This window comes from Lissotriton helveticus, chromosome 9 (assembly GCF_964261635.1).
Source record: "Lissotriton helveticus chromosome 9, aLisHel1.1, whole genome shotgun sequence".
Classification (NCBI taxonomy): domain Eukaryota; kingdom Metazoa; phylum Chordata; class Amphibia; order Caudata; family Salamandridae; genus Lissotriton; species Lissotriton helveticus.
Window position 1 is genome coordinate 329,969,911 of NC_136070.1, and position 19,925 is coordinate 329,989,835.

Sequence of the window (19,925 nt, forward strand, 5' to 3'; positions counted from 1 at the left end):
CTTCTCTCTCTTTGTCACTTCGCTTATATAGCGATTCATCTCCTCTCTCTCTGTAGTAATTTTCATCACCACTTCTGTCAGAATACATACGCTCATGCTCTTATTAACTTTTCTGCTCCCTTGCTTCCTGTCCAATCCTCATTTTCGAAACGTACCATAATTTTGAAGTAGGTTCACCATCGATCTCCTCCCTACGTACCCCATCCTTAAGCAGAGCAAAAAACATGTCTTGTCTAGATATCTTGTTATTGTCTGTACGAAACTCAGAACGACCCTGGTCCAAGGAAGGCATGGCTTGGCAGTTCGGGCTGGACTGTTCCCATGAGGCACAGGGTCAGACTGATTTGCATATGGCCATGTCTGAACTGGGGTGGCAGAGTGGGCTAAAGAACGGTGATGGATTAAACCCAGATCTGTTGACTGGGTGTGAGTGTTTGATTGGTTCAGATGCTCCGTTCATCACCACCCCCTTTTGTACCGCTTTGTTCGCCATAAGTTGGCAGGGTATGCTCAGACGTGAGTCCCTTGCTCACTTTGCCACTGGATTCAAGCAAGCCTGGCTGAAGACGGCTGGAATGCCAGAAACCGGTCCTAGGAAGCATGTTTCCGGTCCAGGGAAGGCATGGCTTGGCAGTTCGGGCTGGTCTGTTCCCATGAGGCACAGGGTCAGACTGATTTGCATATGGCCATGTCTGAACTGGGGTGGCAGAGTGGGCTAAAGAACGTTGATGGTTTAAACCCGGATCTATTGACTGGGTGTGAGTGTTTGATTGGTTCAGATGCTCTGTCCATCACCACCCCCTTTTGTACCGCTTTGTTCGCCATAAGTTGGCAGGGTATGCTCAGACGTGAGTCCCTTGCTCACATTGCCACTGGATTCAAGCACGCCTGGCTGAAGACGGCTGGAATGCCAGAAACCGGTCCTAGGAAGCTTGTTTCCGGTCCAGGGAAGGCATGGCTTGGCAGTTCGGGCTGGACTGTTCCCATGAGGCACAGGGTCAGACTGATTTGCATATGGCCATGTCTGAACTGGGTTGGCAGAGTGGGCTAAAGAATGGTGATGGATTAAACCCAGATCTGTTGACTGGGTGTGAGTGTTTGATTGGTTAAGATGCTCCGTCCATCACCACCCACCCCCTTTTGTACCAATAATTTATTTTGACATCTCAATAGCTTATTAGCATTCTTGACCTCCACAAACTGTTCTTCGAATTCTTTACATTCACGTTGTAACCTCATACATTTTTCATGCACTAATTTGTAAGCGTTTAACAAAATCCATCCCTTTCGTCCTATTATAGGAAGCTCTTCACCCTTCGTCACCGGCACTTTCTGCAAACATGACACCACCTGGGCCGGTTCAGCCTCTAATAAACACGAATTCCAGTTTTCTTTAAACCAGTAGAATTAGCCCATTCATGAGCCAGCTCTCCATACGGAGACGATTCCCATCCAGGAATCTCCAAAGGTAATTGAAATTCAGTCTTTGTTTTCCTGGAAAACATAATGTATCCACTGTTTTTTCACAGCAGTTTAATCAGTTTCAACACTATAAATGTCAAATATAAAACAATTTCCTTACACAACTTCTCTATTCAAACCTGCAGGGTTATGCATCAAGATTTCCCTTACACAACTTCACTTATTCGATCCTGTGAGTCGACGCCAAGATGTAGTGAATTGGGTTCTGGCCCAATTTGGAACTCATACTACTCGCTAAGCAATAACATAGCATGTCCCAAGCCACTACTTACCACAGTCCTCCTCAGGACGCATAAAAACACCACACGTGGACATATAAAATACTAGCCTGAGCAAGGAATAATGCAAATAGACACACACATACAACTAAAAGTACTGAAAATTCAGAGCCATAGTCTCGAGGGATATGTACAACAATGCCACAAGAACCAACGCCTTCTGGTGAATCAACGCCTCCCGGCGACACAACGCACACTCACAGCACGAAACAATGTCTTCCGACGAATCAACGCCTCCCGGCGACACAACGTGCACTCACAGCACGACACAACGTCTTCTGATGGATCAACACCTCCCGGCGACACAACACGACACGTCTTCCGACGTATCAACGCCTTCCGGCGACACAACGTGCACTCACAGCATGACATAACGTCTTCCGACGAATCAACGCCTCCCGGCGACACAACGTGCATTCACAACACGACACAACGCAATTCTGCGAGGGAGCAACACCTATAATTTGGACATACCTGTTGGGAGCCTATTTCCCTTACATGGACAAAGGGCCCGACCTTCCCTGACAGAATGTATACGGTAGAAATTGCACTTGCAGTTATTCCCTGATTAGAAGCAGCACACCTTCCTGTCATCAGTTACCTGTAAGAAGGGAATTCCACCATCCTTCTATACGACAGCACCTGGCTAAGAAGAGCCCACTTACTCCGTTTCAAAGGAAAACAGACAAATGATACTAATGCACATTGGGATCTCTTTATTACATGATAATAGGGTGACAAGAAAAGAAATAACTAAACATTATCACAATCACCAAAACATTCATACATATGAAAGCTGAAAAGAAAATATATGGTTAGATACAATAGGCTAACTTGGAACACCTCACCATAATCCTAGGTATCTCGCTTGATGAATAGACTTGTTCCTCTCTTTCCCTCTGGTCCAGTCAGGACTCTCTGTTCCACAGCCTTAGATACACGTCTGCACCACGCTGCTTCACCAGACCGCCATGACTTCATAGGTTGTCGAAAATGTAAGAACTGTCAGACCAGTAAATCTCTCCCTTCACTAATATAGAATGCAGTTTCTCATCGAAGCTTCTAGCAAACTCCTCCTATGGTTCCCACTGAATTCCTGTGCCACCTGGTACCAAGGCCACTTCTCAGGGTAGCTAATCCTTTGTATTAACCTCGACGCAGGATGAGCACATTCCTTCGATAAGAACCGGTCCTCTCTGGTTCATAGCTAGAGAATAACACATTGAAACTAATACATGGTCTTTCACCTACAAGCGGTTCAGAAAGATCGAGTCAGAAAAGAATATGGCGTCTCTCGTGCATCGGCCTCTAGGCCCGAAAAAGAACAAAGATGCAAACAAAGTGCGAGGCATAAGATCATGCCAAAGCAAGTAGGTAAGCTCTGCCAAAAGGTGAGGTAAATTCGGAAATAAAGTGAGCATCTTACATATACAAACAATAGCAAAATATGCTGAGATGGTGGTGGGCAATGGTCAAAACCACACCAATGAGTACAAATATCTCTGTCACTACAGTAAGTGCAACAATGTTGCGCCCATATCATTCTGCAGACTCCGCCCTCTTTTGCCAACAATGTATCAAGAGCAAGTCGATTTTGTAAAACCCTTCTCAGACTCTGGAACTGTGACAGGTATTTGGAATGTCCAAGTATATTGATCTCTCCTTATCTGTTCCTCCTCAGAATTACTTTTGGCTTTGATTTTTGTAATTTGAGTACGTTCTTCTATTCCTGACTCATCCTCACTATCACTCTGTCTATCTAAGTAGGTTTGGCTTCTGGTTCTCACAACATCTGTAGGAATGTCAATCACTGGAATCCATGCATCCTGACTGGTGCTCGGTTGTTCATCATCAACTTCTTCGGAATCACTTTCTCGAGACTCCTCAGCTGCACAACCTTCAGCTTCAGTTTCATCAGGTTCAGCCACTCTTTTTGTATGGCTCGCATGGATCCAATTCGGAACTCCTTTACACTTTACTGCTGTAGTGGTACCCAATATCACTTGTGTTGGTTTTCCCCACCTTGGAGCTAGGCAAGATTCTCGTGTATGTTCTTTTATTACAACCCAGTCACCTGGAATCAGATAGTGTGCTGGAGTTGTGTGCCTGATGCTGACGTCTTCTCCAACCTGGTGAGAGATAGAACGCACTTGGTCAGCCAGTTCTTTGCAGTACTCTAGTACTAAATCATCAGATATATTTATCAACTTATGTCCTGGCACCCATGCCTGTCTCATTACTCTTCCCATGAGTATTTCATGAGGATTCAAGCCTGTTTTTCTGTCTGGAATGCTTCTGAGTCCCATCAGAACAAGAGGTAAAGCATCTGGCCACTCTAATCGAGTTGATTCATAAATCTTTCCCAATCTTGACTTGATTGTGCCATTCAGTTGTTCTACCACTCCAGAAGCCTCTGGTAGGTATGCACGGTGCAGCTTTTGCTCAATTTTAAATGCTTCACAGATTAGACCAATTATTTCATTATTGAAATGTCTCCCTCGGTCTGACTCAATCGTTACTGGAAAACCGAAATGTGGTATGAGCTCTCTAAGTAGTAGTTTTGCTATTGTGATGCTATCATTCCTACGTGTAGGGTAAGCTTCCACCCATTTTGAAAATAGGCAGACAATGACAAAAACGTATTTCATTCCTCTGCATGGGGGTAACTGAATGAAATCAATCTGAAGTAGAATAAAAGGACCTTCTGCCTTTCCAATCTTTCCTGATAACAGTACAGTTCTTTTCCCAGGATTCATTTGTTGACATACCAAACACCTATGGCAAAGACTCTTTGCAACGTTCCTGAACTTTGCATTGAACCAAGTTTGTCTGAATAGTCTTACCATGGCATCTCGCCCTAGGTGAGAATCACCATGATACATACTAGCCATAGGAGCAAGCATACAGTTTGGCAACACAGGCCTTCCATCAAGGTAAACAATGACACCAACTCCAGCCCTTCTCTGAAATTCTATTTTTGCCCATTCTTCCATTTCTTCCTGGTCTGCATCATTTTGCAAATCTTTCGCTTCTTCCCACTTTTTTACCCTCTCAAGCAACATAAGTTGGCAGCTGTTTCTGTTTGGTTCAATTTTTGTGTTTATTGCCATTTTATTCTTGGCACAATATTGAGCTAGTTGGTCAGCATATCGTTTACCTGCTGTCACTTTGTCGTTGCCAGATTGGTGAGCAGCACACTTGACCACAGCTACAGTTTCTGGTAATTGGATTGCTTTTAACAAATCTTTCACAAATTTTCCATTTTTGATAGGAGTACCTGATGAAGTCAGAAACTCTCTTTGCATCCAGAGTAGACCAAAATCATGCACAACTCCATAGCAATATTGACTATCAGTAAAAATGGTTACTTTCAGATTTTTTCCAAATTTACAAGCTTTTGTCAATGCAATTAGTTCTGCTACCTGTGCAGATTTTACTCCTGGTAAATATGATGCTTCAATTGGACCCCATAGAGTGCAAACTGCGTAAGTAGCACTCAAACCTCCTTCTTCATGCCGCATGCATGAACCATCTACAAATAGCTCATGTTCTCTATTTATTAATGGCTCTTCTCTTATGTCTGGGCGTGGTTTAGTACAGTATTCTGTAAGATCGATGCAATTTTGTTCGATTTCATTCTTGACTTCTGCAAAGTGCGATTCAGGTAATAATGTTGCTGGGTTCAGAATATTACACCTAGTAATTGTCACATTTTCTGCACCTACAAGAATTCGTTCATACTTAGTCAGCTGACTAGGTGTTAGGTACTGAGTTTTTGTCCTTGTCAATAAAATCACAACTGCATGTGGAACATCCACCGTTACAGGATGTCCCATGATAATAGACTCACTTTGCTCAAGACTCGCACAAGTTGCTACTACTGCTTTCAGACATCCTGGCAATGCTGCTGCCACTCGATCCAGAGTAGAGGAAAAATATGCAACAGGGCGTCTCATTAGACCATGAGTCTGATCAAAACTGAATGTGAACAATTGTCTCGTGTATCGCAAAATAATGCAAAATCTTTTGTATAGTCGGGCATTCCCAATGCTGGAGCTGAACACAGACAATCTCATAATTTTAGGAAAGATGACATGCTTTAATCATCCCATTCTACTGGGTCTTTTTCTCTTTTCCTTGTCATTTGTATTAATGGTTTTGCTAGGACTGCAAAGCCCACAATCCATTGTCTGCAGTAACCTACAACCCAAGAAACATTCTGATTTCTTTCTGTGTTTGAGGTAGATTTATGTTTTGACTTATTCTGATTCTTTCAGAGGTAACCCTTCTGACACCTCTCTCTATCTGGTGCCCCAGATATTTCACTGATGTGGTACAATACTGCAATTTCTCAGGTGATACTTTGTGTCCACCTTTACCTAAGTGATTCAGCAAAGCAATTGTATCAGTAACACAGTCTTTTCGATTCTTAGATGCCACTAGTAGGTCATCTATATACTGCACCAAAACTGACTGTCCGGGCAATATTAGAGATTCAAGACATTTTTTCAAGATCTGATTAAAGATCGATGGACTTTCTGTGTACCCCTGAGGCACACGATTCCAAACGTAGATATGATCATCGAATTTGAAAGAAAAAAGATACTTACTACCTGCTGCCCATGGTATTTGATACAAAATCACAGCAGGGTTTGGCACAACTGGACAACATGGGACAACAACTTGATTTATTTTGCAGAGGTCCTGTACGACCCTGTATTTTCCGCCTGGTTTCTTGATGCCAATTATGGGTGAATTACATGGACTGCTCATTATTTCCTGTAAAATCCCTGCTTCAACCAGACGTTTTATTTCTAATGCAACTCCTGCTTTTATTTCAGGGCTCATTTTGTACTGTCGAATATTTGGATAAACTGCACCTTCTTTTAAGGTCAGTTTTACTGGGTCAACGTTTGCCATTAATCCTACATCTTTTCCTGTGAAATCCCATACTATAGGATCTACCGTATTCTGTAATTCTTTTGGCAAGTTTTCAATGGTAAACTTTGGTTTTTCAGTTGTTTCTTGTTTTGCTAACATGATTTTATAAATTCCGTCTTCATCTGGGGTTTTAATTTCAACACCATTTGGAGTACAAAAGATCGTGCAATTCATTTTGCACAGCAAGTCCCTACCTAACAGATTCATAGGACTAGAGTCACATACGACAAATTTATGCATTTCTTTAAAATTGCCTATTTTGACTTCCATTGGTTCTGTAACTGGGGTACTAATTTGTTTATTAGAAATGCCCACTACTTGGATCGCTTCTCCGGAGAGGGGTAGGTTTGGAACGTATGCTGTTCTCACAGTAGAACGGGTAGCGCCAGTGTCCAATAGAAAGGCACATCATTTCCTTCAACCTTTCCCTCAATGTATGTACCTGACTGATCTACCTGTAAGTACGCACCTCGTCCTCCCCCCTCAGGCACCGTCAGAAACTGTCTTCATCAAAGTACGAATCACTCAAAAGAAATTGGGGTGTCACTGTGTCCCTTTTACCACTTCCTTCCCAGCTTTTGGTATCTACACTGTATGCTGGTTGACTTCCAGGGTTTGGCATAGGCGCTAATGGGAACTGATTTTGTATTACCTGTTTTTGCTGCTTTTTCGATACCTCATTCTGCGTCTGTGGATTCAAATTATTATTAATATTTAGCGCAGCCTTACACTCGTTCTTCCAATGCCCCAACTTGCTGCACCCATGACAAGGACATTTTTTCTTAGCATCTTCTCGATTAAATTTAGATTTAGGTTTATTACCATTTCCATCTCCTTGAGTCTGCATATTTTTCAATTGTTGTTCTTGTTGTTCTACTAATTTTACCTGTGCCCACATTACTTTTTCTTCCAAATTCTTTCGTTTATTGTCCAATTCATCTTCCCAATATTTTGCATATTTCAGTATTTCATCTACAGGTTTGGCTTGCCAACAGATTTTATTATCTTTAATCCATTGCGAAATTTCTGGTTTTAGCCCAGACACAAACCGATAGATAAAATGTGTCATATCTTTAGTGTCAATATTCTCCAAACCACTATACTGTTTAAAAACCTTTAAAAGACGTTCATAATAGGCATGCACAGATTCATCTTTGTTCTGGGTAGTTCTGTCTATTCTAGTCCAGTCTGTCTCTTTTGGTGGTACTTTCCCCTTTCAAATACAGTATAACCTGATTATACTTTGTCATCACCTCATCTGACAGTGCTCCTGTTTTTGGGTCTCTAGGATATTCTTCATTTGGCCAATTTACTGCAATTTTACATTCTGGTCATAAATCGACAGGAGAAACAATTATTATTATTATTATTATTAAAACGGTTTTGTATAGCGCGTGGTCACCCTAGAGCATCCCAGCGCTTCACCAAACAGATTAACGATACAGACAGAACAGGGGCACAGGGGGTTAGCAGAAAAAGAAAGTTTTCAATTGTTTACGAAACCGTAGCAGACATGGCTCCGAACGTAGACCTAGGGGGAGAGAGTTCCAAAGGGTTGCGACATTAACAGAGAATCTTCTTCCTCCTGATCGGGCCTTTTTGACCCTGGGGACAACGATAAGATGTTGTTGGTCCGAACGTAAAGTTCTACTGGCTTTGTACAATGTTGAATAATCCATCTAGATCCTTTAATAGCACTTTCGAAACCTTTACAAATCTTTCGACCTGTCTGTACCAATCTACAGGTTTCTCTATTAGTTTTGGAAAGTCATTTGTAAATGACAATATATCTTGTCGGGACCAAGGAACATGCACATAACCTCTACCTGGTACTTCTCTCATTGGACACAATCTTTCCACTTTTTCTGTTTCCTACATTATATATTCTGATACAGTGCTTTTTCCTTGGGCTTCTTCCTTTTTCTTTAAGCACCTAGCTTTCCATCTGTCTACGTCACCCCATTTTTGCAACAATGTTAGTAATTCTTTGATTTGCAATTTATGACCTGACACATTCATATTTTCTAAATCCTTGTCAGAAAATTCAGCTCGATATGGTTTCTGTAACACTTTTGATTTACCAACGTCAATTCCAATTTCACTTGCCATACTCGTTAATTTTTCATGAAATGTTTTTGTATTCCGGGTGATACTCCGATATATAAACAACAATTCATTTTCATTTAATACATTTAATCGATCTAATCCCACATTTCCAGCAATCATTTCTTCTAGTTCAACTCTTAATTTAAAAATATCCAATGTCTTTGACTGCGATTTTGGTTTTTCTATTTCTCGTGACCATCTTTCAATTTCTTCTGAAGTAACTACAGTTGCACTTCTCGTACCTGAAGAGCTTTCCATTTGTACTTCTCTAGTATTTACAGGTGTGGGTTTTCTAGCTGAACTACTTACTAGTTCTCTTATAGGTAAATCCATCAAAGAAATTTCTGACCCGCATTCACTTGCTTGGTCATCCACTATTAATGTTTCTTTCCTTGGTTGTACTACAGGTGCAGTTAGAACAGGAGGTCTGCGACTGGGACTAGTCTGTTTTTCTCCATATAAAGGAACAACTGGACCCATAGTTACTGGAATTGTCAAGGCTTCAGGACTGACATTTAACTGTGTAATTTTCTGCATTAATTCATTCCTTTGCTTAATTATTGCTGCTCGTTCTTTTTCCTGTAATATTTTTTCTAATGATGCCTCATGTAATACTTGCGGAACTAAAGGTGGCTTTAAAAACGGAGCACTAGCATTTGTCTGATTCTGCTCCTCATTACAAGGTGGCGGATTTCTCATTAATAAATCCTCCAAGAGCTCATCTTCTGGATCAGTACTTGACATTAAATTTTTAGTTTTCTCAGTACCTTTACTCCCTGTTTGTTCTTCTTGAGCTCGGACAGGATATAATCATTCCACTAACATGGACTGTCTCCATTGTTTCATCTGCTTATCTCTTGTCTCTTTAGGAAATTTAGGATAAAATTTACTAATACTTTTATCACTTCTGAATCTGTCTCGCTCAAAAGCCTCTATTTCCCATTCTTCCAATACCTCATATTGGGTTAATCTAGGTCTTGGATCTAGTTCATTCATGCGTGTTCTTAAATTATACAAAACTCTACCATTACAGGTACCATTTTCTGGAAATGCCAAAATTCCATCATCTTTTGTATATTCTATCCAGTTTTCTAACCATATATAAAACAGAATGGAAGGCGCACTCAAAGGAATTGCACAGGTACTTGTAATCTTGAGTTTTCTTTTTCTTTATTTGGGTAATTATACCAAAAAGGACATACACAGCCAACGCGTTTCGTTACATGTTGTAACTTCGTCAGGGCTAGGTCAGTGATGTTGGTTTGGAACCGTAAATGACCAGTGGAGTATAAGAAGTAGATGTAGTATGAAGCAGCTACCGTAACAAATAACCGGAAATCTAAGTCATAAACCGGGTAAGGCTGCTATAAAGTTCCTGGTTCCAAAAGAAATAAGCACTGGAATGCCGCCGTTGTTGAGAGTCGATAATGAAAGATACAGAAATCTTGTCACTAAGAAATAAATAATGAAAGTTTCCGTCCTGGATGTCGCTCGGCGACACGTGTGTTGCTCCCAAGTAGTTGATATGAAGCGTACTCTTGGACCGCGTCGCAAATAAGGACAACGATCCCCTGGACATAATAGTCTCCCAAAATGTAGAATGACAGGCTCCCGGCACGGTAGCTCGGATTCGAACCATATACAAGTATTGTAGCCCCTTTGGACCATCGTGTATGATGCGGGAATGTTCGGTGGTGAAATAATAATCCCTTCTCTGGTTTTTATTGACTTATCCTTTTTAAAGAAATGTTTAACTTTCTTGGCAAACAAAATTTTTCTTTTATCTCCGTACATGATATAAGGTCTTCCTCTTATCATCTGTTCTTTAGCAAAACCTAGATATTTTCTACCTGGTCAATTTCCTATAAATCCTGGATCTAAATGCCACATATATTTTATGCCGCTTTACTTTGTGATGACACTCAGTTTGTTTACGAAAAACTTCCAATACAAAAATGTTTCTTATTTACAATGACCAATCAATGATTAGAATACTAACAGGTTCAACTAATGGTTGCGCTGCTTTTTTTTTGTGAGACGATTTCTCACACTCCTGTGCTCACCCCTCCTTTACAAAATTACCTCAACTACACACCCGATGTATCAACCAATACCAGCGCTGCTCTGACTGACGTCTGCGCAGCTCCGCAACTGACTCCCTCCTTTGCAAGGTAATACGAGAGTTTATTTCGATTCACTTTAAATGCTAATTTTTTTTAAAAATTTTTTAAAGAACCTTTATTGACATGAGACGGAGATACAAACATGGGCCTACAACCAGTCCGGCCGGCCGCTATTCAAATCGATTTAAAAAAATATATTGTATTAGAAAAACATATAGCGGTCCGGAGGTCAAGAGCTGAGAAGCATCCAGGATATACCATACAGTTAAAGTACCATGCGATAAGAAGGATCGAAGACGGTTCATTTTATAATAACGGAAAATAAATTGAGAATCAATGTCGCATAATCACACATACCCCTAATACAGCTAACCAAAGCAAGGATTTTACGCCAGTGATGTACACAAATGAAAAGGATGGGGAAGGGGGTATATGAATCAGGATAGATGCAATAGACACCAAGCAAGCATGGCGCACTAGCCCCACCCCTCAAGGCAACACAATATGGGAGACATGGAAGACGACGACATCGAAAAAAGAAAAGGGCAAAGGGCCATAGAAACAAGATAGAACAAAATAACAAACCCATCCCCCAACCCTCCACCCTGCACCCCTGCAAAAGGCTACGGCCTACCCCCCCAGCAGCGTGCCTGTCGCCCTAAGTAAGAGACCCGAAATATAGAGAAGAAATAAGGGAAAAAGAAAAGAAAAAATACAGGAGAAGGGCCCTCGATCCGGTCATCCGGCCCCTCCCACCTCCGCGTGCAAAAATCGTATAAACAGTAATGGTAAAAGAAGCACAGGTAGCAGCAATCACGTAAAACGCAAGCAATGACAGCCCCGCTAAGCGCCCCTCAAATCACCATCAACCAGCCATGAGTCCCTCCAAGTTCCAATCAAATTCACCCCTGGCCACGTTTGTCAATAGTACCAACGTCAAACCATCCCCCAAATGGGATACAGAGTAGCACAAAGGGTCCGAGTACACCGGGAAGATCAGGCAGTGTCGCCGCTCCATAGGACCCCAGCCACCGAAATTTCGCCGATGATGCATGGCGGAAGTCTGAGTGGAACAATGTCAACACCGCCAACAGTCTCGAGTCCGAACACAGTCCCGCCAGACACGGAAAGGGAAACACACGAAGCGGGAAGCGCCAAAACCCCGACGGGGCCGCCCAAGCCATGTATCGATGCTGTTCCTCCACTTGCTGATCAGAGAAAGGCCCCGGTGAGACAATCACATGCGCCACAGATGTAGGCGCAGGGACCAAATCTATCCACGTCTCCAAGAATATAGACTCATCCGGGGAATACGTCGATGAAGCAGAGGCAGACACAGCGGCCCCTCCTTGAGAGCGATCCGTGCCGTTACAAGATGGCGGGACAACAATGGCGGCCATCCTTTGTCCCAAATCGCGGGCCTCCCGGATCAGGGCTGTCTGCAAGGTTGTTAGTGCAGCCAAGATGTGTTTGGGCGTGGACGGTTTCTCGCATAGCCAGACCTCGGGGTTCTCTTGCGCACCGGTGTCTCTGCCCGGGCGAGGGGTGCACGGGAAAGCACCATCCGCCATTTCAGCCGGCAAGTCCTCTTTCCCCTCCACCGCACCTCAGGAGCGGGCCCGACCCCCGGGGTCAGCAGGATTCACAGCGGGATCTCGACAGTCAGGGCAGGCAGCAGGAAGGAGAGTCACCGAAAGGCTAAACAAGCTCCCCGCTGCCCGGGAGTCACCCACCGGTCTCCAGGGAGGGCTGTTAACATAACCGGGTATCACACCGAAGGGGAACTGGGCATCGTGGACTCTCGCCGTCCTGGCTATTCCGCACCTCCCGCAGGGCAGCCCACTATTGGGGATGGGTTGGTATCACCTCTTCCGGCTCGCAGTTCTCAGGTTCTCTCCGACCGGCCTTCATTTTTATTAATTAACAATGTATAAACATTAGCCACTGTGTCCGAGTAACTATTTCGAAAGAAAAGAATGATTTATATTCACTGCGAGTAACTCCCTCCCGTTTACTCTTTACACACTACAAGTTAATCCCTTCCGTCTACCTTTCATACAAGCATCAGAGAACCTGTTACTCCCTCGGGCTTACCCTATCTAGGTTATGTAAGGCCAACCCCTTTGCTGTCAATCAAGCTCAAAAGAACCTGCTTCTCCTCCAGTGTGACCCTTTCTAGGTGATATCACACCAAAGTTTTACTAGCGAACTCTTTGCTATCAATTATTCACACATTTATTCAGAAAAATCCCTAAAACAGTGCTTTCGGTTTTACCTAACCATGCACTTACTACCTCGAACAAGTGACCTCACTACAGACTGGCTTCCATTTACCATCTGCTATTCTGCCCCCGGGCGTCCAGACAAAATATAAAACAGATACGAACAGTTTTGGTTAATACATAAAATCAATAAAATCAATAACTAATAATCAATCAATAATCAATATATACTATCTATCTATCTACACTAATCCCTAACCACTACTCTGCTACCAAAATAACTGATGGAGCGCGGGCTTACCTGCTCAACATACTCGCCTGGGCCCATATATCTATATATTAAACAGGTAAACCTACACACTCTATTCAATTGGGGTTTTTACCATTTGATTTTTACACCATTTATCTTAATAATCCAAGTCACCGATACCTAAAGTCCTAAGGATCAAGGGAGTTAGAGAGAAATTGATAGCAAAAATAACATTTAGCATTTCATAAATAACCACAAACTCGGAAAAAGTTTAAAAATCTTTAGCTAAGTAAAAATCTTTGAAAATTTATAAACATGAAAACTCAAATTAATTTCTTATTATGTTTTAGATTAATGCAGATTTAAAAACAAACTTTGCCATAACTTGGAGAGAAATTGTCGTTAAGCAATTGAACAGAGGGTAGGTAAGAGAAAAGGGAAAAACAGTACAATGACAAACCCACACTTAATAGTTACCTATTCCGGTGTGATGACCAATCCTGGTCATAGGCTGAGACAAAGAAATTAGATCCCAAAGTACAGGTGCCAGCAGAAAAGAACAGGTGCAAGCCAGAAATCCGAACCAGGACAGGATACGGACCAAATTGGATCAGGACAGGACTACCACAGGTTAAGACTCGCACCAGAGTTAAAGTTCAAAACGCCAGCGTTAAAAACCCTCTCTGCAGCTATCAGTCGAACCCCGATTGGGTCATCAATCTCCTTCCCAATAACCCCGATTGGATTATCGAATCTTCTGACAGAGTGCTCCGCCAGCAACTCTGCTCTCGATCACCTATTGAGTGCGTTGGGTCAGTGACAGGTCAGCTATTCAGACAAGTCGGACGATCTAGCTAGCTAAGCCTACCCTAGTTCCTGTCATTGGGTCCAGATATATGATACAACAAGTAACATCATACCTACAACAAGTCAGGACTATTGGCTTTGCCAATGGTTGTTAGTTGCATAAGATAATTAAGCAGCAACCATGGCTTGTATATAATATTGAAAAAACTTCCACTTAAAGCCCTAGTGACACCACAACAATGTTGCTGCTCCTGAGTCTCAGAAAGAGAAGGGAAATCCAGAGAGAAAATGACTCTCTTTAAAGGATTTCCCTTTCCCTTCCTCTACAACGCTCACCACACGCTCATCGATGTGCCTGCAGTCCGTAAAATAAAACTAACCGCCTTTGCCAGGCCTCAAAACAGAGCCCAATAGAGGTCCGTTTCGAGGCCCTCTTTAAAAAACTGCTGGTGCTTAGCATCGGCGAGACCCGCCCCACTTAAAGCCCTGCACCTCTGTCTCCTGGACTGACATTCTGACTGGTAGAGTCGTCGGGCTATGTATGCATTGCTGGCACGAAGCCCAAACCACTGACACAAAACATTACTAGATATATTTATTGCATCCACCTGGTCCATTATGCTTAGAAACTACAAATACGTAAGTAAATGAAAAATCTCTCACATTACAACTTATGCGGCACACTTTGTCTCTGCACCCGAGCAGTACTCTGGATGCAGGCGGAGAAGCAAATCATCTGTAGGGAGGCACTCTCACTGGGCACCACAAAGAGGTAGCACACAGACCTCAATCTTAGGCCACCCCTGAAAGGGACATAGTGGGGCCTATGGGAGAACCAGACAACCACCTTTGGGTGGGTGCATTAATTCTCTGCACCTACAAGCAAGGGGATTTCTTCCCTCATTTCAAAAGCAGGCTGGGTGCTGCCTGTCCTGTGAAAGACAGAGCAGCTGCTTCAAACACCTGGGCCACCTTTCACTAATGTGCTGCCCCGAGGGCTGGCAAGAGTTTGTGTTTGCACCGGGTGACAGCATGTTATCTGTAATAGAGTGTACGGACCAGGTCTGCATCCAGTGCGCCCATTTACATGTACTCCATAGTGCAGACTATGGCAGCGTGCCCTGTATAGAATTCAGTCTCTGATGTTCCTGTGATCTTGCTTGGAACTGGGGTATCTGCACACTTTTGTATTGATACTAGAGGTCATCTAACCTTACCTACCTTCTAACCTTATCTTAACTACAGCAGACTAGGGAGAAAAATAAGGTCAAGGGAGCCTTGTGAGGGTCTAATCCTCCTTCACCCTAGTGTGGTTGCACCAGGCCTTAAATCCTTGACTGTATGTAAGGTCAGAAAGGGTACTTCTGCGCTCTAAATCATCAACTTAGGTTGGTGAACTTATGTGCATCACTCAATTACTGGTTTGCAGGAGTTCATGGATCCAAGTTTCAGTCGACTCCTCTTCACATCTAGCTATATGCTGGACTGCAGATATTGTCAAAGTTCAGTGAAGTTGCATGCTTGTGGCTCAATCAGCCTAGTGCAGGCATTTCAAGCCCTTTGTTGTATGTAAGGGGTACATTTATGAGAATCTTGCATCACATTTGCACGACACAAAGTGGTACATGCGTGCCACAAGGCTCTGAGTCAGATTTATGAAGCCATGCAAAGCCACGTTGCGTGGCTTTGAGTGGCCTTGTTAGAAATAGGGTTTTCTGGTTGTCTAAGGTATGCATTCAAGCCAGGCAGAACCCACCACTCATCAGGGTAAGCTAGATACACACTAAAGACAACCTGTGCTCACCCTCTGGTAGCTTAGCAGGGAGCAGGCAGGCCTGTCAATTGAAGCAATGTGTAAAGCATTTGTGCAACACCCACACACAGTAGCACAATGAATTAAACACAGAAAGATGCCACACAGGTTTAGAAAAATAAAGCAGGTTTATCTGATAAAAATAATGCTTTTCAAGTTATCCCAAAAAATGCATTTGATATTCACAGTGCTAGTAACACGTTTCACTTCTCTTAATGACCAAATAAAGAACTTTATCAGTGTGTGGTGTATTTGTAGACATCCCTAACAGTCCTCAATGAGGAAGTCTCTAGATGGCCCCTCAAGACCAGTGGGGCATACGCACTCCTATTTGAATCCTCCATAGAGGTCTGCATCGAGCACACAGAAAAATGATGGCCCCAATTGACAGTGTGTCAGGAGCCCTCCGTGGCCACTCGGACCGCTCATGGTAATGTACCTAGAGCCACACGCGAAGGAGCGCAGGACAGCATTGTGGCTTTCAACAGGCCCCGCACACCCACAGTACCTCCATGTGGCCAGGCCCTCCATCGGAGAGTTCATAGCCAAAGTAGACCCTCAGGCTGCGGGAGTCGTGCCACAGAAGGGCCGGCAGGCCTTGGAAGTAATACAAAACTGTATGTCTGCAAATGTAATGGTCACTTCACTTGAAAATGTGTTGTCTGTAATGACCGTGTGCTACCACACCATGCATACTTCACTATGCACCACTCCACGCCATTGCACTCTACTCTCTACCACTCCACTTTACACCTCTCCATGCCACTACAGTCTTTGCCACTCCAGTCTACCCTGCTCAACTCCACTCTATGCCACTCTACTCTGTCACTCTGCAACACTGCACTCTATGCCACTGTGCGCTATGGCACCACTGTACGCCAAGGCACTTTAATCTCTAACACTCCGCACTACTCCCCTGCACTCCATGCTAATCCACTGTATGCCACACTGATCTACTCTGCACCACAGCACTCTATACCACTGCACTTTTTGCCACTTTACTCTACACCATTCCACTCTATGCCACTCTACTCTACGCCACTGCACTCTACTCTACAACAATCTACTCTATGCTACTCTGCCATTCTACACTAAACCACTGCACTCTTCGCCAGACACTCTACACAACTGCACTTGCTACAACACTCTACTCTGCATGACTGTACTCTACATCGCTGCTCTCTATGCCATTCTACGCCACACCATTCTGATCGACTGCGCTCTATGGCACTCTACTGTACAAGAGTGCACTCTCCGCCTCTGAACTTTATGCCACTCTACTCTGCATTACTGCACTCTATGCCAATGCACTCAAAGCCACTCTACAGCACTCTAGGACACTCCACTATGCATCACTCCACTCAATTCTGCCGCACTTCACACCACCCTTTGCCACTGCAATCTACTCTATGCTGCTGTGCTCTTCGCCACTGCACTCTATGCCACTCTACTCTGCACCACTCCATTCTGCACCTCTGCACTTGACCATGGACCACTCTAAACTATGCCACTTCATTCTATGGTGCTGCGGTATATGCTGCTGAATTCTATGCCACTGCAGTCAATGCAACTGCACTCTACATCACTATACTGCAATTCTACACCAATGCACTCTACATCAGCCCACTGTACTCAATGCCACTCCATGCCATTGTACTCTACTCTGCAGCACTCTACTCTATGCCACTGCACTCTACTCCACTGCACTCTACTGTACACCACTGTAATCAACACCACTGTACTCCACTGCACCCTAAACCAATGCACTTTACAACACTCTACACCACTGCACTCTTCAACACTCTACTCTGCACCACTCCACTCTATGCCATTGCACTCTACACCACTTCACTCTACGCCTCTCTACTCTGTACCACTGTACTGTATGTCACTGTACTCCACACCACGCCACTGTACTCCATACCACTGTACTCCATGCCACTCTACTCCACTCCAATCTATCATACTGCAGTCTACATCATTCTGCTCAGGTGTGCACCACTCCTCCCTACACCATTGCACTCTTTAACATTCTACTCTGCAACACTGCATTCTCCATCACTGAACTCTCTGCCACTCTACTCTGCAGTACTACACTCTATGTCACTTCACTTTACGCCACTATATTGTGCTTTACTGCACTTTACGCCAATGCACTTTGCATTATTCTGTTGCTTGAGTTCAAAATCCCTTAAAAAATTAAAGACAAGAGGCGTTTGGCAAAACAGGAACAGTTTGTTTAATTAAACATTACGGCCCGGAGAACAGTTACAGGTACAAAGTCTGAGGACAGTCTCAATTGACAATTGGTACGTATCCCTCTTAAATACAAACCATTAGAGGTTGTAAAAGTTTACCGCGTAACCAGTGAGGAATGTTGGTTAATTCCTTTGGAGTCATACATTAATTGTCTTATGCTGATCACAGTGGGGCTCGACCTCACTTGGACACAGTGTGGCCAGTGGTGAACATGTCCAGATGTCTGGCATGGGGAATGCTGGATATCTATATGTGCTTGGTCCTGATTGGCTATGTGTTCCTAACTCATGTGGCATCTGACTTTTATGGTGTTTTAGGATTGCGTGTACCTCTTCCAACAATGTGTGCTTTATTGGGGCAATCTCCCTTGACCCTTTGTAATGTTGCTGCACCCATCTTGGCATTGATCAAGAGTTCCCTGCCTGAGTGTTAGCCTGCCAGCCAAGCACCCTCCTGCCTGTGACCTATCACTCAGCAATCCCAGGTTCGACTACATATTTGCGAGTCGGGTTGATTTGGAGTTCACCACGGGTGAGTCTGTTAATAAGGATGAGATTATATTTTCATTGATAGATGCATTCATTTCCATTTTAACAACTGCACTCTACGCCACTCCACTCTGTGCCACTCTATGCCACTGAACTCTCTGCTACCCTACGCCACTCTACTCTCCACCACTGCACTGTATGCCACTCTACTCAGCACTACTCCACTCTGCACCACTCCTCTCTACTTTTGACCACTCTAATCTATGCCACTGCATTGTACGCCGCTGAATTTACTGCCGCTGCACTCTCCCTCACTATATTCTGCAACACTCTTTGCCAAAGTACTCTACATCAGTTCACTCCTCTATATGCCACTCAATGCCACTCTACTCAACAGCACTCTATGCCACTGTACTCTAAGCCACTGCACTCTGCAAAACTGCACTCTACGCCACTGAATTCTATGCCACTCTAGCCTTCACTACTAACATTCTTTGTCAATGCACTCTACGCCACTCTACTCTGCATCACTCCACTCTGCGTTACTGCACTCTGCAGCATTTCACTCTACACCCCTGCACTCTATGCCATTTCACTCTATGGCACTATCATCTACTCTTCACCACTCCTTGACACTCTATCCTTCACCACTCTATGCCACTGCACTCTGTGCCACTCTAATCTGCACCACTGCACTTACGCCACTCTATCTACTCTGCATCACTCCACTCTGCACCACTGCACTCCACACCACTGTACTCTGTCACTACATCTACTCTTCACCACTCCAGTCTGCACCACTACACTCTGCTATGCAAGACTCTAATTTCTGCCACTGCATTCTACAATGCTGAATTGTTCAGCGCTGAATTTTATGCCGCTGTGCTCCTCACCACTATACTCTGAAACACTCTACGCCAATGCATTCTACACCAGTTCACTGTACTCCGTATGCCATTCCACTGTATGCGACTCCACTGCATGCCACTTCAATATACAATACTCTCTGCTACTCTAATCCTCTCTTTGCCAGTCCACTCTATGACACTCCGTGCAACTCTTCTCTATGCCACTAACTTTTAGCCATGCGGAACAGCAGCCACGCTGGTGTACAGCTAAACACATTGGCAGAGCCAAAAACTCTTGCATAGTCGCT

At 43.7% G+C, this 19,925-nt stretch overlaps 1 protein-coding gene across 1 annotated transcript in view; it reads left to right on the plus strand.

Annotated features, from left to right (window-relative positions):
- Positions 1-19,925, plus strand: part of LOC144781276 (cholesterol 24-hydroxylase-like) — a 219,624-nt gene that overhangs the window by 75,455 nt on the left and 124,244 nt on the right. The window lies entirely within an intron of this gene.